A 15,837-nucleotide genomic window follows, 5' to 3' on the forward strand; every position below is an offset into this window, starting at 1 on the left:
TTTGTTTCTATGGATTTTTTGATTTCCTCTTTGATTTCTTCAGTGAATGCTTCGTTATTTAGTAGTGTATTGTTTAGCCTCCATGTGTTTGTATGTTTTACAGATCTTTTTCTGTAATTGATGTCTAGTCATTTTGCATTTTGTTTGGAAAAGTTACTTGATATGAATTTATTTTTCTTAAATTCACCGAGGTTTGATTTGTGACTCAAGGTATGATCTGTTCTGGAGAATGTTCTATGAGCAACTGAGGAGAAAGTGTATTCTGTTGTTCTTGAATGGAATACCCTATAAATATCAGTTAAATCCAACTTATCTAAAGTGTCATTTAAAGCTTGTGTTTCCTTATTTATTTTCATTTTGGATGATCTGTCCATTGGTGAAAGTGGGTTGTTAAAGTCCCCTGTTATGGCTGTGTTACTGTCATTTCCCCATTTTATGGCTGTCAGCATTTGCATTATGTATTGAGGTGCTCCTATGTTGGGTGCATAAATATTTACTATTGTTATATACTCTTCTTGGATTTATCCCTTGATCATTATGTAGTGTCCTTCTTTGTTTCTTGTAATAGTCTTTATTGTACAGTCTACTTTGTCTGATATGAGAATTGCTACTTCAGCTTTCTTCTGATTTCCATTAGCATGGAACAACTTTTTCAATCCTCTCACTGTCAGTTTGCATGTGTCCCTGGCTCTGAAGTGGGTCTCTTGTAGACAGCATATATATGGGTCTTGTTTTTGCATCCATTAAGCCAGTCTGTTTCTTTTGGTGGGAGCATTTAATCCATTGAAATTTAAGGTAATTATCGATAGTTATGTTCCTATTCCCATTTTCTTAATTGTTTTGGGCTTCTTATTGTAGTTCTTTTCCTTCTCTTGTGTTTCTTGCCTAGAGAAGTTCCTTTAGCATTTGTTGTAAAGCTGGTTTGGTGGTGCTGAACTCTCTCAGCTTTTACTTTTCTGTAAAGGTTTTAATTTCTCCTTCAAATCTCAATGAGATCCTTGCTGGGTAGAGTAATCTTGGTTGTAAGGTTTTCTCCTTCATCACTTTGAGTATGTCCTGCCACTCCCTTCTGGATTGTAGAGTTTCTGTTGAAAGATCAGCTGTTAACATTATGGGGATTTGCTTGTGTGTTATTTGTTCTTTCTCCCTTGCTGCTGTTAATATGTTTTCTATGTATTTTATTTTTGATAGTTTGATTAATATGTGTTTGGCATGTTTCTCCTGGTATCCTGTATGGGACTCTCTTTGCTTCCTGGATTTTATTCACTATTTGCTTTCCCATATTAGGGAAGTTTTCAACTATAATCTCTTCAAATATTTTCTCACTCCCTTTCTTTTTCTCTTCTTCTTCTGGGACCCCTATAATTAGAATGTTGGTGTGTTTAATGTTGTCCCAGAGGTCTCTGCACTGTTCTCAGTTCTTTTCATTCTTTTTTCTTTCTTCTGCTCTGCAGTAGTTATTTCCATTATATTATCTTCCAGGTCACTTATCTGTTCTTCTCCCTCTGTTATTCTGCTATTGATACTTTCTAGAGTATTTTTAATTTCATTTATTGTGTTGTTCATAGTTGCTTGTTTCATCTTTAGTTCTTCTAGGTCTTTGTTAAATGTTTCTTGCATTTTCTCTATTCTATTTCCAAGATTTTGGATCATCTTTACTATCACTATTCTGGATTTTTTTTCAGGTAGACTGCCTATTTCCTCTTCATTTGTTAGGTCTGTTGGTTTTTACCTTGCTCCTTCATCTTCTGTGTGTTTCTCTGTCTTCTCATTTTGATTATCGTACTGTGTATGGGGTCTCCTGTTTGCAGTCTGCAAGTTCGTAGTTCCCATTGTTTTTGGTGTCTGTCCCCAGTGGCTAAGGTTGGTTCAGTGAGTTGTGTAGGCTTCCTGGTGGAGGGGACTAGTGCCTGTGTTCTGGTGGATGAGGCTGGATCTTGTCTTTCTCGTGGAAAGGTCCACGTCTGGTGCTGTGTTTTGGGGTGTCTGTGACCTTATTATGATTTTAGGCAGCCTCTCTTCTAATGGGTAGGGTTTGTTCCTGTCTTGCTACTTGATTGTCATAGGGTATCCAGCACAGTAGCTTGCTGGTTGTTGAGTGAAGCTGTGTGCTGGTGTTGAGATGGAGATCTCTGGGAGATTTTTGCCTTTTGATATTATGTGGATCTCGGAGATCTCTTTGGGGCCAGTGTCCTGAACTTGGCTGTCCCACCTCAGAGGCACAACACTGACTCCTGGCTGGAGCACCAGGAACCTCTCATCCACCTGGCTCAGAATAAAAGTGAGAAAAAGTAGAAAGAAAGAAAGAAAGAGGATAAAATAAAATATAATAAAATAAAGATAAAATAAGATAAAGTTATTAAAATAAAATAATAATTATTAAGAAAAAAATTTTAACATAAAAAACAAACAAAAAAACAGACAGACAGAATCCTAGGACAAATGGTGAAAGCAAAGCTTTACAGACAAAATCTCACACAGAAACACACATACACACTCACAAAAAGAGGAAAAGGGAAAAAATCATATACCTTGCTTGCAAAGTCCACCTCCTCAATTTGGGATGATTTGTTGTCTATTCATGTATTCCACAGATGCAGGGTACATCAAGTTGATTGTGGAGATTTAATCCACTGCTCCTGAGGCTGCTGGGAGAAATTTCCCTTTGTCTTCTTTGTTCACACAGCTCCCGGGGTTCAGCTTTGGATTTGGTCCCGCCTCTGGGTATAGCTCGCCTGAGGGCATCTGTTCTTTGCTCAGATAGGACTGGGATAAAGGAGCAGCTGCTTCGGGGCTCTGGCTCACTCAGGCCAGGGGAGGGAGGGGTACGGATGTGGGGCCAGCCTGTGGAGGCAGAGGCCAGCTTGACATTGCACCAGCCTAAGGCATGCCGTCGGTTGTCCCGGGGAAGTTGTCCCTGTATCACAGGACCCTGGCAGTGGTGGGCTGCACAGGCTCCCAGGAGGTGAGGTGTGTATAGTGACCTGTGCTTGCACACAGGCTTCTTGGTGGCAGCAGCAGCAGCCTTAGAATCTCATGCCCGTCTCTCGGGTCCGTGCTGTCAGCCGCAGCTCGCACCTGTCTCTGGAGCTCCTTTAAGCAGTGCTCTTAATCCCTTCTCCTCATGCACCAGGAAACAGCGGGAAGAAAAAGTCTCTTGCCTCTTAGGCAGGTCCAGACTTTTCCCTGGACTCCCCCCGGCTAGCCGTGGTGCACTAACCCATTCAGGCTGTGTTCACGCTGCCAACCCCAGTCCTCTTCCTGTGATCTGATCGAAGCCTGAGCCTCAGCTCCCAGCCCCCGCCCACCCTGGCATGTGAGCCAACAAGCCTCTCGGGCTGGTGAATGCTGGTTGGCACCGATCCTCTGTGCGGGAATCTCTCCACTTTGCCTTCTGCACCCCTGTTGCTGCGCTCTCCTCCATGGCCCCGAAACTTCCCCCCTCCACCACCTGCAGGCTCCGCCCACAAAAGGGCTTCTAATGTGTGGAAACCTTTCCTCCTTCACAGCTCCCTCCCACTGGTGTGGGTCCAGTCCCTATTCTTTTGTCTCTGTTTTTTTCTTTTGCCCTACCGAGTTATGTGGGGAGTTTCTTGTCTTTTGGGAGGTGGGAGGTCTTCTGCCAGCATTCAGTGGGTGTTCTATAGGAGCAGTTCCACGTGTAGATGTATTTCTGATGTACCTGTGGGGAGGAAGGTGATCTCTGTGTCTTACTCTTTCGCCGTCTTCCTCACCTCCCTGAACATTACTGTTTTTATCATCCACATATTATGAAATATATTCAAAGAACTAAAAGAAACCATGCTTAAATAATTAAAAGAAGCTATGATAACAATATCTTTCAAAGAGGAAATATCAGTAAAGATATAGAAATTATTTAAAAGAAGCTAATGAAAATACTGGAGTTGAAAAATACAATAAATGAGACAAAAATTAGGTAGAGTGGAATGAGTGTAAATTTGAGCTGACATAAAAAGAATCTGCAAACTTGAAGATCATTCAATAGAAATTATGTAATCTGAAAAACAGGGAATGAAGAAAATTGAACAAAGTCTCAGAGAATGTGGGTCACCTTTAAGCGCAAAAACATATATTTAATAACAGTACCAGAAGTACGGGAGAAAGAGAAAAGAATAAAAAAATATTAAAAATAATGCGTGAAATCTTCCCAAATTTGATGGAAAACATTAATCTGCACATCCAAGTCACCCAAAAACCTTCAAGTATAATAAAAACAGCAAGATACATTTAGTCCCAGACACGTTTAGTCAAAAAGTTGAAAGCCAAAGATAAAGACAAAATCTTGAAAGCAGTCACTTAAAAGGATTCATCACATATAAGGAAACTCCAGTACAATAAAGGACTTACTTATTTGAACCAAAGGAGGCCAAAAGGAAATAGGACAACATATTCAAAATGTTGAAAGAAAAAAATCTGTCACATAAGAATGTTATATCCAGCAAAACTAACTTCCAGAAATGAAGGTAAAAGAAAGATATTCCTAGATTCTTTTTAAATATCTGAAAAAGTTCATTGCTTCCAGATGTGCCTTGCCAGAAAGAAAGTTCTCTATGCTGAAAACACTGAACCCAGTCAGTATTTCAAATTTACATGATAAACAAAACTGGTAATGTTATTACATAGGTAATTACCAAAAAAGAAAGACAATATGATTACATATATTTTTTCTCTTTTCTTCACTTTACTGATTTAAAAAGCAGTTCCATAAAAGAAACATATGAAATTGTGTTGGTCAGCTTATAACATATAGAAATGTAATATATTTGACAATAACAGTATGTAAGAGCAAATCTGCTTCATAGTAACTAAATGGCACCAGATGGAAATGAAAATCAACAGCAAAAAATTCAGAGAATCAGAAATGGTAAACAAGAAGGTTGATATAACAAAATCTACAAATATACACTTTCACTTTTTTCTCCTGGCTTTTTTTAAAAGACATAAAATTATGTGTGACCCAACATATATATAGTATGTATAAAATAATAGCACACAAAAACCAAAGACATCACAAGAAAGAAAACTACAGACCAATATCTCTTTTATAAATCCTCAACAAAATACTAGCAAAAGGAATCATACAAAATAATTATATAGCTATTATAATACACCATATCAATAATATAAAAGGGAATAAACACATGATCATTTCAGTAGACACAGAAAAAAATCACTTGACCAAACCTAACATTATTTTATTATAGAAAACATTCAACAAACTAAGCTAATACTTTCTCCCTACAATTGAGAATGAGGAAGGATGTCATTTTACTGGTGGTTCTGGCTTGGACAAGTAGGCAAAGAAGAGAAATAAAGGCATTCAGATTAGAAAGGAAGAAGTAAAACTTATTTCTATTTTTAGATGACATAATCTGTATATAGAAAATCTGAAAGAATTTGCTAAAATGCTATTACAACTAAAGAATGGTTCATCGAAGTGGCAGTATATAAGGTCAATATACAAAAGAATCAATTGTTTTTATGGTGCTCAGCAATGAGCGATCCAGAAATGAAATTAAGAAAACAGCTTCTTTTACAATAGCATCAGAAATAATTTAAAACCTTAAAAATAAACTTACCAAAATTTGGGCAAGATCTGTTCATTCATTTTTTCCCTTGCTCTTTTATATTCTGGGTTACTTATTGTGTTATTTATCCATTCTCCAGTAGATGGACTGTTGATATTTTGGCCAAACTACTCCATAATATTGCTATCTCAGAATTCATTTTGTGTAACTAACAAGACTGCAGGGGTCTTGAATTGATACTAGGCCCTCCAGAGAGTGCATGCCCTAGAATAACAGCCCTCAGAGTCACAAGTTCATAGTTTCTGATAGGACTTCGAAACACCCCTGGTGTTAAACAGTCTATCCTGCTTCTAGCTCCTTCCCCTTCTGTGTACCTTAGATACGACTCCTTGGGAGCTACCAAACCTCCAATCTTTTGTTTGAATTGGCCAAACCAGCCTTAGCTCAGGAACCCCAGAAACATTCCACCCACAGAACCTAATAAAGGCATGTGTCCCAGGTCCTGTGCTCACACTGACTGTACCCTTCTTTGACCTCCCCATGTGGCCCCTTGATACATGTGTATGTCTCCCAGGACATGTTATTTTTTTATTTATTTATTTTTGTGGTGTGCGGGCCTCTCACTGTTGTGGTCTTTCCCGTTGCAGAGCACAGGCTCTGGACGCGCAGGCTCAGTGGCCATGGCTCACAGGCCCAGCCGCTCCATGGCATGTGGGTTCTTCCCGGACCGGGACACGAACCCGTGTCCCCTGCATCGGCAGGCAGACTCTCAACCACTGCACCACCAGGGAAGCCCACGACATGTTATTAATAAACTTCTCTTTTCCAATTTATCTTTTGGTCTCTGTTGAACATGGCTCATCATTTGACACTCCTGAACTCTATTAACAAATGTTAATTTAACAAAATCACAACATGGACATTTGGGAAATTTCCAGTTTTTGCTATCACAAGTAGTGGGGCTGTGAACACACTTTTTACATGTAAAAGAGTTTCTCAGTGGCATGGTTCTTTAAGCACTTTTGCTCTTGTACTCACTGAAAGAATTATTAAAACATTTTAGTTTTAAATAATTATAGACTCACAGGAAGTTGAAAAGGTAGTACTGAGTCTCATATAGATTTTATTCAGTTTTCCACAGTGATTCAACTTATGTAACTGTAATACAGTATTAAAACCAGGAAAATGGCATTGATATAATGTGTGTATAGCTCTTTGTCACTTCATTAAATTTGTAAATTCATTTAACCACTATTGAAATCAAAATACAGAACTACTGTATCAGTACATAAATCTCTCTCATGCAACCCTTTTATTTTATTTTAGGTTTTATAATTTTTTAAATTTATTTATTTATTATTTATTTTGGCTGTGCTGGGTCTTAGCTGCAGCATGCAGACTCTTAGTTGCGGCTTGCAAACTCTTAGTTGTGGCATGCATGTGGGATCTAGTTCCCAGACCAGGGATTGAACCCAGGCTCCCTGCACTGGGAGCGTGGAGTCTTACCCACAGTACCACCATGGAAGTCCCTCTTTTATATAAGTTTCATCACCTTCCAGCCCAGCACTTAACCTCTGGTAACAAATCTGTTATTCTTTTCCATAATCTTGTCATTCTGAGAATGCTATTGAAAGCAAATAGAGGATGTAGCCTACTGAGGTTGGCTTTTTAAAAATTCACTCTAAGTGTCAGTTGGAACATGCAGTGGCAGCAAGGAGTGCAGGAAGCAATGTGGAGCTGCCAGGAGCCTGAAATTAAAGAAAAATCACTATAAGTTCTTTGAGATTCATCAAAGTTGTGTGTATCAAGAGTTTATTTCTTTTTATTGCTGAGAATAATTACATGTTATAGACGTACACAGTTTATTTAAAAATTCACTTATTGTGGGACAGTTTTTTTTTTCCAGTTTTTGGCTAATACAAATAACGAAGTTTTTAATTATCATGTACAGTTTGTACGTGTGTGTGTGTGTAGAACAAACATTTTTATCTCTCTGGGATTAATGCAGAAGAGCACATTTGTTGGATATCAAGCAGAAAGATCCAGCTACCAATCCCAAGTGATGATTCCCATTGCATGGAGGATGGCAGAGATCATAATGATGCCAATCACCAGAAATTGGAGCCCAGAGCCCTGGGCCCACTGCATTTTCTACAGGTTCAGGATGGCCAAGGAGGACTCAGCACATAAGCTGCTCATTGGAACAATGTTTTATGCACAGAAAGGAAAAGAAGTACAGCAAGATCAGTGTCTGTAGTGTGTGCTGGTCTCCCACGGCCAGCAGATACTTCCTGATAGACAACACACGCGATGGACTGCATGCACCCTTCTTGGGCTGCAGGTGATTACCCTGTTCCCTTCCGCAGGGGGCCAGATACACTGATAGGGCTGGCCAGGGGCCAACTGACACACATGCTTAAGCAATACAAGGAAGTTCACTGAATACTTGTAACAGAGGAAAGTCTTAATCTAATAAGGAAGAAAAATCTGGGGCCAAGCTACAGCTGGCACCCAACTTCCATATAGAGGAATGTTCCAGACTCAGGGCACTGATTGGGCATTCCCAGAGAGGGGCAGCAGGTCATCCCACGGCTGCTTCCACAACATTGGGTCATATTTAAAGTTGCATTTCAGTTAAAAAAAAAGCCAATGTTGTTCTCAAATTTTAATACTAATTTGTACTCACTGTGCATCATACAAGTTGTTTTTCAAGCAACAGTTTTAATGTGCCATTAGATTAGTTACAGGCATTGTCACAAATAAAGTCCTTTCTTTTACTTAATCAGCTTTATTGAGATAAAATTCACATACCATAGAATTCACACATTTAAGATGTATAATTTGTTTTTAGCATATTAACAGGGTTTTTCAGAGATTAACATAATCTGAATTTTGAGCAGTTTCATTACCCACAAAAGGAACTTTGTACCCATTAGTAAACACTCCTTGTTACCCTCTACCACTCACCCTCATGCCCTAGTCAACAACTAATACAATTTCTGCACTAATCTAAATTCTGTCTTTATAAATATGGTTATTCTTGGCATTTCAGATAAATGAAGTTATACAATAAGTAGTGCTTTGTCACTGGCTTCTTTCAGTTGGCATAAAGTTTTCAAGCTTCATCAATGTTTTAGCATACATCAGTATACTGCATTCCTTTTTATGGCTAAATAATATTACATTGTAGAGATGTATACTATATTTTGTTTAACCACTCATCAGTTGATGGCCATTGGGGCTTTTCCCACTTTTTTACTGCTACAAATAATGTTGCTAAGAGCATTTTTGTACAAAAAAATTTGTGAGCATATTTTCAATTCTTTTAGTACATATCTAGGTGTGAAATTGCTAGGGCACATATTAACTTTATGTTTAACTATTTGAACAACTTCCAGGTGTTTTCCAAAGTGAATGTGTGAGTTTACATTCCAATCCACGGTATATGAGGGTTCCAATCTCTGTATTCTCACAACCCTTATGTATCTTTTGATTATTAGCCATCCTAGTAGGTGTGGAGTAGTGGTTTTGATTTGTTTTTCCTTGACAGTTAATGATGTTGAGTGTCCTCTCATGTAATTGGCCATTTGCATATCCTCTTTGGAGAAATGTCTATTCACATTCTTTGCCAATTTTTAAATTGTGTTATTTGTCTTTCTATCATTGAGTTTTAAGAGTTTTTCTATATATTCCAGATACACATCCCCTAATAGATATATGATTAGAAAACATTTTTTCCATTCTTTGGATTGTTTTTCACTTCCTTGATGGTGTCCTTTGAAGCACAAAAAGTTTCCATTTTTATATAGTCCAATTTATCTATTTTTTTTCTTTTTTTGCCTGTGCTTTAGTGTAATCTCTAAGAAGATTTTACCTAACCCAAGATCATGAAGATCCATTCCTCTATTTTCTCCTAAGAGTTTTATTGGTTTAGTTCTCACATTTAGCCTTATGATATATTTTGAGTTAATTTTCGGGAATGTTGTGAGGAATGGGTCAAAATTCATACTTTTGTTTGTGGATATACAGTTTCGCCAGCACTAGTTGTTGAAAGAACTATTCTTTACACATTTAATGATCTTAGCACCTTAGAGAAAAATCAATTGACCAGAAATGATAGGGTTTCTGATCTCTCAGTTCTTTCCTATTGATCTATATGCTCATCCTTATGTCAGTACCACAGTTCCTTAATTATGATACCTTTGTAGTAAATTCTGGAATCCAGAAGTTTGTATTCCAACTATGCTCATTTTTAAGATTGTTTAGGCTATTTTGGGCTCTTGATTGTTCATGTGATTATTAGGTTCACTTGCCATTTTCTGAAAAGAAGCCAATTGAAATTTTGATAGGAATTGCATTGAATTTGTAGGGGAATTTGGGAGGATTGCCATCTAAATATAAAATCTTCTAATCCATGAACATGGAATTTCTTTCCATTCATTTTGTATTTTATTCATTTCCATCAGCAATGTTTTGTGGTTTTCTAAGTATACATTTTACACTCCTTTTGTTGACTTTATTCCTAAGTATTTTATTCTTCTTGATGCTATCATAAATGGATTTGTTTTCTTAATTTCATTTTTTAATTTTTCATTGCTTGTGTATAGAAATACAATTGATTTTACTTATCAAATTTGTGTTCTGAAATTTTGCTGAATTTATGTATTCCTTCAATATATTTTTCATAGATTCATTAGGATTTTTAAACCATTTTTCATTAAAGTATATTTAATTTACAAGGTTGTGTTAGTTTCAGGTGTACAGCAAAGTGATCCAGTTTCATATATATATATATAAATTTTTTCCATTATCGGTTACTAAAAGATATTGAATATTGTTCCCTGTGTTATATAGGGGGTCCTTGTTGTTTAACTATTCTATATAGTGTGTATATGTTAATACCAAACTCCTAATTTATCTCTCACCACCCCACCACTACGCACTTTGGTAACCATAAATTTGTTTTCTATGTCTGTGAGTCTATTTCAATTTTGTAAATAAGTTCAATTGTATCATATTTTTTTAGATCCAACATATAAATGATATTCTATGCTATTTGCCTTTCTTTGCCTGATTTACTTCACTTAACATGATGATCTCTAGGTCCATCCATGTTGCTGCAAAGCACATTATTTCACTATTTTTTATGGCTGAGTAATATTCCAGTGTGTGTGTGTGTGTGTGTGTGTGTGTGTGTGTATGTGTGTGTGTGTGTGTGTGTGTGTATACCATATCTTCTTTATCCATTCATCTCTTGATGGACATTTAGGTTGCTTTCATGTCCTGGCTATTATAAATAGTGCTGCTATGAACATTGGGGTATATGTATCTTTTCAATTATGGTTTGCTCCATATATATTCCCAGTAGTGTGATTGCAGGATCATATGGTAACCCAATTTTAGTTTTTGAAGGAGCCTCCATACAGTTCTCTATCGTGGCTACACCCATTTACATTCCACCAACAGTAAAAGAGGGTTCTTTTTTCACCACACCCTCTTCAGCATTAATTATTTGTACACATTTTAAAGATGACCATTCTGACTGGTGTGAGGTGATATCTCACCAAGTTTTGATTTGCATTTCTCTAATAATTAGCAATATTGAGCAACTTCTCATGTGCCTTTTGGCAATCTGTATGTCTTCTTTGGAGAAATGTCTATATAGGACTTCTCCCCATTTTTTGTTTGGGTTGTGTTTTGGGTTTATTTTTCTTTCTTTTGATATTAAACTGTATGAACTGACTATATATTTGGAAATTAAACCTCTGTCGGTAGCATGGTTTGCAAACATTTCTCCCAGTCCGAAGGTTGTCTTTTCATTTAGTTTATGGTTTCCTTTGCTGTGTAACAGCCTTTAAGTTTAATGTTCTCCCAATTGTTTCTTTTTATTTCCATTACTTGATAAGAAGGATATATTAGTATTTTACTTTTTCTTTTTTTTAACACCTTTATTGGAGTATACTTGCTTTACAATGTTGTGTTAGTTTCTGCTGTATAACAAAGTGAATATATATGTATACGTATATCTCCATATCACCTCCTTCTTGTATCTCCCTCTCACCCTCCCTATCCCACCCCTCTAGGTTGTCACAAAGCAACAAGATGATCTCCCTGTTCCATGCAGCTGCTTCCCATTAGCTATCTATTTTACATTTGGTAGAGTATATATAGAGTCAATGCTATTCTCTCACTTCATCCCAGCTTACTCTTCCTCCTCCCCGTGTCCTCAAGTCCATTTTCTATGTCTGCATCTTTATTCCTGTCCTTTCCCTAGGTTAATCAGAACCTTTTTTTTTCTTTTAGATTCCATATATATGTGTTAGCATACGGTATTTGTTTTTCTCTTTCTGACATACTTCACTCTGTATGACAGACTCTAGGTCCATCCACCTCACTACAAATAACTCAATTTTGTTTCTTTTTATGGCTAATATTCCATTGTATATATGTGCCACATCTTCTTTATGCATTCATCTGTCGATGGACACTTAGGTTGCTTCCATGTCCTGGCTATCGTAAATAGAGCTGCAGTGAATATTGTGGTACATGACGCTTTTTGAATTATGGTTTTCTCAGGGTATATGCCCAGTAGTGGGATTGCTGGGTCATATGGTAGTTCTATTTTTAGTTTTTTGAGGAACCTCCAGGCTGTTCTCCATAGTGGCTGTATCAATTTACATTCCTACCAACAGTGCAAGAGGGTTCCCTTTTCTCCACACCCTCTCCAGTATTTTTTTTTTGTAGCTTTTTTGATGATGGCCATTCTGACAGGTGTGAGAAGATACCTCACTGTAGCTTTGATTTGCATTTCTCCAATGAATAGTGATATTGAACATCCTTTCATGTGTTTGCTGGCAATCTGTATATCTTCTTTGGAGAAATGTCTATTTAGGTCTTCTGCCCATTTGTGGATTGGGTTGATTGTTTTTTTGATATTGAGCTGCATGTGCTGCTTGTATATTTTGGAGATTAACCCTTTATAAGCTGCTTCAGTTGTAAATAGTTTCTCCCATTCTGAGGGTTGTATTTTCATCTTGTTTATGGTTTCCTTTGCGATACAAAAGCTTTTAACTTTCCTTAGGAACAATTTGTTTATTTTTGTTTTTATTTCCATTTCTCTAGGAGGTGGGTCAAAAAGGATCTTGCTGTGCTTTAAGTCATAGAGTGTTCTACCTATGTTTTCCTCTGAGTTTTATAGTGTCTGGCCTTATATTTAGGTCTTTAATTCATTTTGAGTTTGTTTTTGTCTATGGTGTTAAGAAGTGTTCTAATTTCATTCTTTTACATGTCACTGTTCAGTTTTCCCAGCACCACTTTTGGAAGAGTCTGTCTTTTCTCCATTGTATATTCTTGCCTCCTTTTTCAAAGATAAGGCAACCATATGTGTGTCAGTTTATCTCTGGGCTTTCTATCCTTTTCCAGTGACTTCTATTTCTGTTTTAGTGCCAGTACCATATTGTCTTGATTGCTGTAACTTTGTAGTATAGTCTGAAGTCGAGCCTGATTCCTCCAGCTCTGTTTTCCTTTCCCAAGATTGCTTTGACTATTAGGGGTCTTTTGTGTTTCCATACACATTATAAAAATTTTTGTCCTGTTTCTGTGAAAAATGACATAGGTAGTTTGATAGGGATTGCATTGAATCTGTAGATTGCTTTGGGTAGTATAGCCATTTTCACAATGTTGATTCTTCCAATCCAAGAATATGGTATATCTCTCCAACTGTTTGTGTCATCTTTAATTTCTTTCATCAGTGTCTTAGAATTTTCTGCATACAGGTATTTTTTCTCCTTAGGTAAGTTTCTTCCTAGGTAGTTTTTTTCTTTTTGTTGCAATGATAAATGGGAATGTTTCCTCGATTTCTCTTTCAAATATTTCATCTTTATTGTATGGGAACATAAGAGATTTTTTGCATGACTTTTGTATACTGCTACTTTAGCTAATTCATTGATTAGCTCTAGTAGTTTTCTGGTAGCATCTTGAGGATTCTCTATGTATACTATCATGTCATCTTCAAGCAGTGACAGCTTTACATCTTCTTTTCTGATTTGGATTCCTTTTATTTCCTTTTCTTGTCAGATTGCTGTGATTAAAACTTCCAAAACTATGTTGAATAAGAGTGGTGAGAGTGGGCAACCTTGTCTTGTTCCTGATCTTATTGGAAATTCTTTCAGTTTTTCACCATTGGGGATGATGTTGGCTGTGGGTTTGTCATATATGGCCTTTATTATGTTGAGGTAATTTCCCTCTATGCCAACTTTCTGGAGAGTTTTTATTATAAGTGGGTGCTGAATTTTGTCAGAAGCTTTTTCTGCATCTATTGAGATGATCATATGTTTTTTATCCATCAGTTTGTTAATATGGTTTATCACATTTGTTGATTTGTGTATATTGAAGAATCCTTGCATTCCTGGGATAAACCTCACTTGTTCATGTTGTATGATCCTTTTAATATGTTGTTGGATTCTGTTTGCTATTATTTTGTTAAGGATTTTTGCCTCTGTGTTCAACAGTAATATTGGCCTGTAGTTTTCTCTTTTTGCGACAACTTTGTCTGGCTTTGGTATCAGGGTGAACATGGCCTCATAGAACAAGTTTGGGAGTGTTCCTCCATCTGCTATATTTTGGAAGAGTTTGAGAAGTATAGGTGTTTGCTCTTCACTAAATATTTGATAGAATTTACCTCTGAAGCCATCTGGTCCTGGGCCTTTGTTTGTTGGGAGATTTTTAATCACAGCTTCAGTTTCAGTACTTGTGATTGGTCTGTTCATATTTTCTATTTCTTCCTGGTTCAGTCTTGGAAGGTTGTTGTTTTCTAAGAATTTGTCAATTTCTTCTAGGTTATCCATTTCATTGGCATAGAGTTGCCTGTAGTAATCTCTCATAATCCTTTGTATTTTGTTGTATTTCTGCAGTGTCATTTCTTACTCTCCTTTGTCATTTCAATTTCTGTTGATTTGAGTCTTCTCCCTTTTTTTCTTCATGTTTCTGGCTAATGGTTTATCAGTTTTGTTTATCTTCTCAAAGAAACAGCTTTTAGTTTTATTGATCTTTGCTATTGTTTCCTTCATTCCTTTTTCATTTATTTCTGATCTGATCTTTATGATATCTTTCTTTCTGCTAATTTGGTTTTTTTTTTGCTCTTATTTCTCTATTTGCTTTCAGTGTAATGTTGTGTTCTTTACTTGAGATTTTTCTTATTTCTTGAGGTAGGAATGTATTGCTATAAACTTCCCTCTTAGAACAGCTATTGCTGTACCCCATAGGTTTCGGGTGAAATTGTTTTCCTTGATGTTTGTTTCTAGATATTTTTTAATTTCATCTTTGATTTCTCCAGTGATATCTTGGATATTTAGTCGTGTATTGTTTAACCTCCATGTATTGGTATTTTTTTCACTTTTTTTCCTGTAATTGATGTCTAGTCATTTTGTGTTTTGTTTGGAAAAGATACTTGATATGATTTTAATTTTCTTAAATTCACCGAGGTTTGATTTGTGATTCAAGGTATGACCTGTTCTGGAGAATGTTCTATGAGCAACTGAGGAGAAAGTATATTCTGTTGTTTTTGAACGGAATGTCCTATAAATATCGGTTAAATCCAACTTATCTAATGTGTCATTTAAAGCTTGTGTTTCCTTATTTATTTTCATTTTGAATGATCTGTCCATTGGTGAAAGTGGGTTGTTAAAGTCCCCTATTATGATTGTGTTACTGTCATTTCCCCATTTTATGGCTGTCAGCATTTGGCTTATGTATTGAGGTGCTCCTATGTTGGGTGCATAAATATTTACAATTGTTATATCTTCTTCTTGGATTTATCCCTTGATCATTATGTAGTGTCCTTCTTTGTCTCTTGTAATAGTCTTTATTGTAAAGTCTATTTTGTCTGATATGAGAATTGCTACTCCAGCTTTCTTTTGATTTCCATTTGCATGGAATATCTTTTTCTATCCCCACACTTTCAGTCTCTATGTGTCCCTAGGTCTGAGGTGGGTCTCTTGTAGACAGCATATATATGGGACTTGTTTTTGTATCCATTCAGCCAGTCTATGTGTTTTGGTTGGAGCATTTAATCCATTTACTTTTAAGGTAGTTATCGATATGTATGTTCATATTACCATTTTCTTAACTGTTTTGGGTTTGTTTCTTTAGGTCTTTTCCTTTTCTTGTGTTTCCTGGCTAGAGAAGTTCCTTTAGCATTGGCTGTAAAGCTCGTTTGGTGGTGTGAATTCTCTTAACTTTTGTTTTTCTGTAAAGGTTTTAATTTCTCCAATTGAATCTGAATGAGGTC

Source organism: Orcinus orca, chromosome X (genome assembly GCF_937001465.1).
Source record: "Orcinus orca chromosome X, mOrcOrc1.1, whole genome shotgun sequence".
Classification (NCBI taxonomy): Eukaryota; Metazoa; Chordata; class Mammalia; order Artiodactyla; family Delphinidae; genus Orcinus; species Orcinus orca.